The sequence below is a fragment of the Chelonia mydas genome, chromosome 26 (assembly GCF_015237465.2).
Source record: "Chelonia mydas isolate rCheMyd1 chromosome 26, rCheMyd1.pri.v2, whole genome shotgun sequence".
NCBI lineage: Eukaryota > Metazoa > Chordata > Testudines > Cheloniidae > Chelonia > Chelonia mydas.
Window position 1 is genome coordinate 7146174 of NC_057859.1, and position 6495 is coordinate 7152668.

Genomic DNA, 6495 nt, shown 5'->3' on the forward strand with positions numbered 1-6495 from the left:
AATGTTAACGGCATGTTTATGTCTGTGATAACAGATCTGAATGGCAGAAAGTTATTTATATGACACATGAGTCCCTATTCTCCCCCAAATCCAAGCACGATTGGAGCATTTTTTCCTGTGAGTGGATCATTCATTGCCTTATATATCTTACATCTTCATTATTCACGATCTTATAGCTGAACCTTCCATAGTTTATTACAGACAGGGCTGGTAGCATCCCCTATTTTAAGGTCATTTGACCCATCCCATTATGAAACCTTGTTTTCAATTGTTTTATAACTTTGCCAGATTTTTAACCACTCAGGCTGAAATTGTACATGCCAGTTGTTTGGCTCAGGTTTGGATTTATTTATATGTGTGTTTATTTTGGAAAATGTCAGCCACAATAGTTCTTGCATTTCTGAGAATGATGCTCGGGGGAAACACATTGTTTTGCTCATCTTTTTTTTAAAAAAAAAATCTGGCCACCTTTTCTTTGAAAATCTCTAGCACCCCCATGCTTTGGAACTGAGGATTGAAATGCAGCAGGGTGATCACATTTGTGTCAGGGAGGTGCCTTTTGCCATCACCATCATTAACTAGGAAAATAATTAAATGCTTTGAGTGTTTTTTTTAATTGTACAGTGAACTGTTCAAATCCAATCTCACAATCTCCTTATTTCAGAGATTTTCCACAACTCAAAGGACCAAAATTGGTTAGACAAGTGATAATCTTGTTTCACTAAAGTAAAATATTCAGATGCATCAAGAAAATACTGTGCTAGTTTTGGGAGCTTCTTGGGGCAGGGACTTGTAGTCCAATGGTGCCCTGATTTCTGATTGTGACCTCTGGGCATCATTACTATAATCTACTATTGTTACTACGAATAATGATAGTGTCACCCTTGGAGACAGGTTACCAGACTGTGAGCCAGGATTTTCAAAACTGCTCAGCCCCTATAATCAGGACCAGCTTTTCAGCAGAGTTCAGCTCTCCTTTAGCCATCTAATTAATTGGCCAGATTTTTGAAAGTACTCAGCACATTGGCTGCTGGGAGTTTTTGAGAATCTGGCCATAAGTGTCACAATGAGAGTTTTCTGAGCTCTTTCGAAAATTGGTTCTGGGTGCTTGAAAATTTGGCTCTGCGCCCTTTTGAAAATCTGGCCTCAGATGAAACATTGGTCTGAAACAGTAAGACATGTCCCGGTGGGTAAAAACTCCCATTTCCTCAGCTTATTTTAAAGAAACTCCCTGCCTATACACTGGGCCTTTCATGCCTCCATTTGTAGATTTCTTTTTAGCTCAAACCATGTTTAGTTTGATTCCTTTATGACTATGCAGGTGTTAAATAATGAATGTATCATTTTCCTTATGGGAATACAGTTTTTATCAGTACCCAGAATGGGGGATTCATTCTGGCCACTTTCTGCAGTGTGTAGAAGTGTCTATCAGTCTTCCTGAGTATAGCAGCTATCGATCATGTCTTTGTGGGAATAGTCCTTACAGGGATTACTCAAGGAATAGTCCTTACAGGGATGAGCAAGCCTTTGCAGGATTTCACCCTATCGGTTTATCTGTTTGTCCCTCCCCCTCCATCATTAAGCTATCTGAGCACAGTAAACTGCATTAGAACATTTGAAGCGAATGTCTATGAATCTTTTCTATTAGCTAATGGGCAGATCATTTCCAATGCACTTTGTCTTGCTGCAAAGGGAGCATTAGGGCCCTGGCTCTTTTTAAGTATAATAATTTATCAAAGAAATAAAATCAAAACTGAAAGAAAAGACCGCAAGGACTCTGTCCTGGTATTTTATTTTAGCATGTGGCTCCTTCGCTTGAATAAAACAGTAATAAAACATTGTCCTTGTCTGGAACCTTTCATCAGAAGATCTCAAAGCACATAAACGTTACTGTTACCGTTATATTCCTCTCGTATTGTCCTACCTAACCTGCAGTTAGGTAACTTTGAACCTGCACAACCAATGTTTTCTAAAAGCTGTTCTATCTGTTTATATCACCCTCATCATCACAGTATCTGGCCATCTGACAAGTATTAATGAAGTTATCCTCTCAACACCCCTGTGCTGTGGAGAAGCATTGTTCCCGTTTCACAGACGGCAAACTGAGGCACAGAGAGATTACGGGCCAGATGCTCAAGTGCTCAGCACCCACAATCAGGGTCAGATTTTCAAGAGCTCAATTCTCATTTAAGCTCCTAAGTAAGGGCAGAATGTCAAAAGAGCCCAGTGCCTCCCAGCAAGCCCCGATTGGGACACTTGTGGACAGATTTTCAAAAGAACCAGCATCCAATGTGCACCCAAAATGCTGGGCTCTGTTTCAAAATTTGGCTCTTTTTTAGGTGCCTAAATGGGAGCTGAGCTCTTTGGAAAATCAGGCCCCAAGTGCGGGTGCTGAGCAGTTAGAAAAACCTGGCCCTGAACGCTGCAAGGTGACACAGAAAGTCTGTGGGGGAACCAAGAACTGAAACTGGGTCTTGTGAGTTCTCTACCCCATGCTTTAGAGTGAAACCCATCATTTTTCAGGCCTTCTGAAAATAGGTGCATAGTATTGCTCCCATGGAAGTCAATGGGGATGTGACGGGGCGAAGCGGCCCCGCACTGGTACCGCAGGGGTTAACCCTTCCTTCCTAGCAGAGGAAGCCACGCCCCTAAGGCTCTGCTGGGCATGCTCCAACTGGAGAACAGGTATAAAAGCCTGCAGAGCTGCTCAGTCTGGATGGACAGCTGGAGGGAGGAGGAACAGCCTGTGCTCCAGTATCTGGAAGCCAGCCAAGTCGGGACATGCCCCCCAACGGAGCACATCACAGCAGGGGAACAGACCGGAAGACCCCTCGACACGGAGGACCTGGAAGTTATGGTAGGAAGTAACCCAGGGGAACTCTAGAGGAAAATGGCATTAGAGCTGCACAGAGGCACGATGTGTTTCGAGAGGATCCCCACCAAGGTGGTGGCAAGGGGAATTTGCCACTACCAGGGCCCTGGGTCAGGACCTGGTGGAGAGGGTGGGCCTGGGTCTCCCTCCCCGAGCCAACTCCCCCCATCCAGGCCATCAGGCCGCCCACAGAGAGGTGAGCATGTGAACTTGGGAGTGGCGAGGTTCTGACACCCCATCCCCCTGCCCCAAAGGGGCAGTAAGGTGCCAAGCCCTCCACAGGGGGTTTTGCCATCAATTTCAATGGGAGGCATGAGACTGGGATGAGGACTTCCTTGTGTAGTATTTCATGCAAATAAATTTGATTAATTAACCTTGTCCCTAGGAATTTGGTGGTTGCTCAAGCTTTTTTAACAAGCGGCATCTTTATTGCAAGGGCCAATCAACAATACACTATTGACCAAAAGCAGCCATAGCAGTAACTTGCTTGTTGTCCTCTGCAAAGATTATCAAGCAAAACATAACTTTTATCTCAGCCAGCCACTCCACTGGGTACATAAACCATTCCCACCAAAGGAACAATTTTCCCAACAAGGGACAGAATTAGATTTGCCGTCCCACGCATAATAGGAATGAGCATATACCATCTGAGCCCTGTAACGACTAGTACCCTGTTGTGGTCTGATTTCTTCTCCCTCTGGGCATCCCATCCTCTCTAGTGAGTAGGGGGATTTTTATCATGTGTATAACATGATCAGTATGAGTCAATGTATGTTCTTGTCAATGCAGCGCATGTTGCATGAATAGGTTAGGCACAAATAATGTGCCCTTCACTGGGAAGAAATATATCAATTCATACAGATCCTGAGGCAGATTCTCCATGACCGCTGTACAGCACTGGAATATTCTTCCTCTAAATGAAGTTCAACCAGCTGTGGGAGGATTAGCTCAGTATAAGGGGAAATCTCCACTGATGTAAAGCCCATGCAGGCCTGGTGGAGGAAAAGAAGCATGGCTGGAAAGAAGAGGGTATGGCCAGAATGCCCACGAGCTATGCTGGTCCATTTTTGGCCACACCATCTCAGCATAAGTTAAAACCGGCTTTAGGCTCTGCCTACGGAATAGAAGAAGTGACTGGAAGACAGGACTCCTGGGTTGAACTTCCAAATCTGGGAGGGAGTCTGATGTGAGATCCACTAAAGAGCAGGAGACTGAAAGATAGGATGAGAAAATACTGCGAGAGTCTCTAACTTTTCTTCTGCATTGCTCATGCAGTATGCTCTTCTCTCCCCCACAAAGCCAATACACAGCAAAACCAGAGCTGGCATAGCTCAAGTGTTTATGTGCTTAATGAATGAAAGGAGCCTTCAGAGGATCTGCATGTTACAGTGATTGCTTGCCTTAATTTTCACTGAACAGCTCTCCCTTCCTCGAGCAGTTTCATTTATTTGTTTTCCCGTTCTATGCATTCATTTAGCAAAGCACTTGAGATGTCAGAACTTATTACTTCAACCAACTGCTGTGGGTGAGAGACAAGCTTTTGAAACGTGTGTCTCTTAAAAGAAGTTGGTCCAATAAAAGGTAGTACCTTGTCTCTCTAATGTCCTGGGACCAACATGGCTACAACGACACTGTGTAAAACGTATCGTTTTTAGGCTATGAGTTGAGGAATCTGTGTTTGATGTTCTGCCATCCATCGAATGCTCTGAAACACCAAGGCTGCTGAGCCCAAGACTTATCCTTAAGGAACGTTTGTATTTCCGAGCGGCAGGTGCACATGCAGAGCAGACTGTTGTAAGACTTGGCACGGTGAGTGTTTCTGTTCCTAAATGCTGGATCAAAGGCATGTTGAAACGAAAAATTGCTTAACCCAGGCCATGATCCCGTTTTCCTCACACACCCAACAGTAATGGGAAGGAAAAGTTCCATTGGAAGAACTGTAAGATAAAGGAAAATTAAATGACTGTAGCTTGTATCATCAGCTGCAGCCCCTTGGGGTCTAAATGCAGCAGCAGCTTTTGCAAGGTTTGCAGAATGTCCCAGGTAGGGGAGGGACGGGTCCAGTTCTTAATGCTATGGTTCTTTGCAGGTTTGGTGGTGGTTTATGGGCCAGATCCTCAGATGGTGTAAATGACTTCAGGGGAGCTACACGGATTTGGAGATCTGGCCTTATGTCCCCGTTTGATGAGAAATGCAAGCATCTCACATGAAGGAGATAAGGATCTTGCATGTAAGCTGATGCTTTCATGAAATCTTGAGCAACTGATTCTTGTAACTCCCATGTGTGCTCCTTGCACCTTGGCGGAGGTGGGTCATAGGGATTTCATACGCTGGAACCTCACATGATTACATTTAATGGATTGAAATATCTCGCTTCCTTTGGATTCTGCTGCCTAGGTATTATTATGCTAGACCCCTTCATTCAGGAGCCGGAAGCAATCTGCTACAGCCAGGAAAGCCCCTCAAGGTCATGTCCTTTAAAGATCTTGGGACAGATCCTCATCTGGCATAGGTGGACACAGCTGCAATGACCTAAACAGCGCTACTTCCATTTACTTCAGCTGAGGATCTGGCCCATAATATGTCAATACAAGATAAATTAAGATAAATCACATGACTTTGTAGCCCAAGCACGTAGCTGCTTTCTGACAACATGGACTAAGGTCCTTATGACTCATGCTGGTTGAAACTTTTCAAAGCTTAATGACATTTTCAGGAGGGAAAGGAGAAAACATTAAATTGTCATGAAGTCCCTCTCATATTTTTGACCAGCTCAAATCATGTTACAGAGATGACACCGATATATCAAATTCCTTCTCCTGTCTGTCGCTTTCACTTATGTGTATAGATATGAAAGCTATATATTTCTGTGTTTCTATCCCCTGAGATTTTTAGTGACTCTTACCTTCCCTGGTAACTTCCCACTCCTTAAAGAGAATAAAACTCATTAGATCAATCTAGAAAAGATGAAGGTCTGAATTAATTCCCGTTGCAATGGGGGCTTGTCTAAACAAGGAAGTTAGTGCTTAGTAAGCTAGGATGTGGATTGAAAGCGCACTAGCTACTCTGCATTAACTCACCATGTGGACACTCTTTCAGCACCCTCGGGCGGTTTAGCTTAATGCACTGCCAAAATGTATTAAGTTAATGCACACAAAGACTAGTGTGCACCAGCTATTGCGAGCCTTTTCCCCATCTAGGCTAGCCCTTAGCCTCTACACTGCAATTAATAACCCACAGCTGGCCCGTGCGAGCTGTCTTGGGCTGCCGGGGCTGTTCAATTGCGGTGTAGATGTTTGGCCCAGGCTGTGTCTCCCTGTGAGGTGGGAGAGGTCCAGAGCTTGGGCTGCAGCCCAACCCTCAACGTCTACACAGCGCTTAAACAGCCTGAGCCCCGGGAACCCAAGTCAGCTGGCACCAGCCAGCCACGGGTGTCTAATGACCATGTAGACATAACCTCTGTGCCTTACCATTAGTAAAATGGGATAATGGCACCCGGACGGGGTGGAGAGTGATGAAATGAAGGCCAGATAACCAGATAAGAAAGACAGGTGTCAATGGAAAGGACTCCACTGACTACTTTGGCTTTGGATCAGGCCCTTCCGCAGCTGTGGGAGGAGAGT

The 6495-nt window shown here is 44.7% G+C and overlaps 1 long non-coding RNA gene across 1 annotated transcript; it reads left to right on the forward strand.

Annotated features, from left to right (window-relative positions):
• The first annotated feature begins 2716 nt into the window (after positions 1 to 2716).
• Positions 2717 to 6091, forward strand: LOC122463889. Its single transcript, XR_006287612.1, has 3 exons — positions 2717 to 2857; positions 4528 to 4681; positions 4962 to 6091. It is a non-coding gene; the product is annotated as an uncharacterized LOC122463889 (long non-coding RNA).
• Positions 6092 to 6495: the final 404 nt, after the last annotated feature.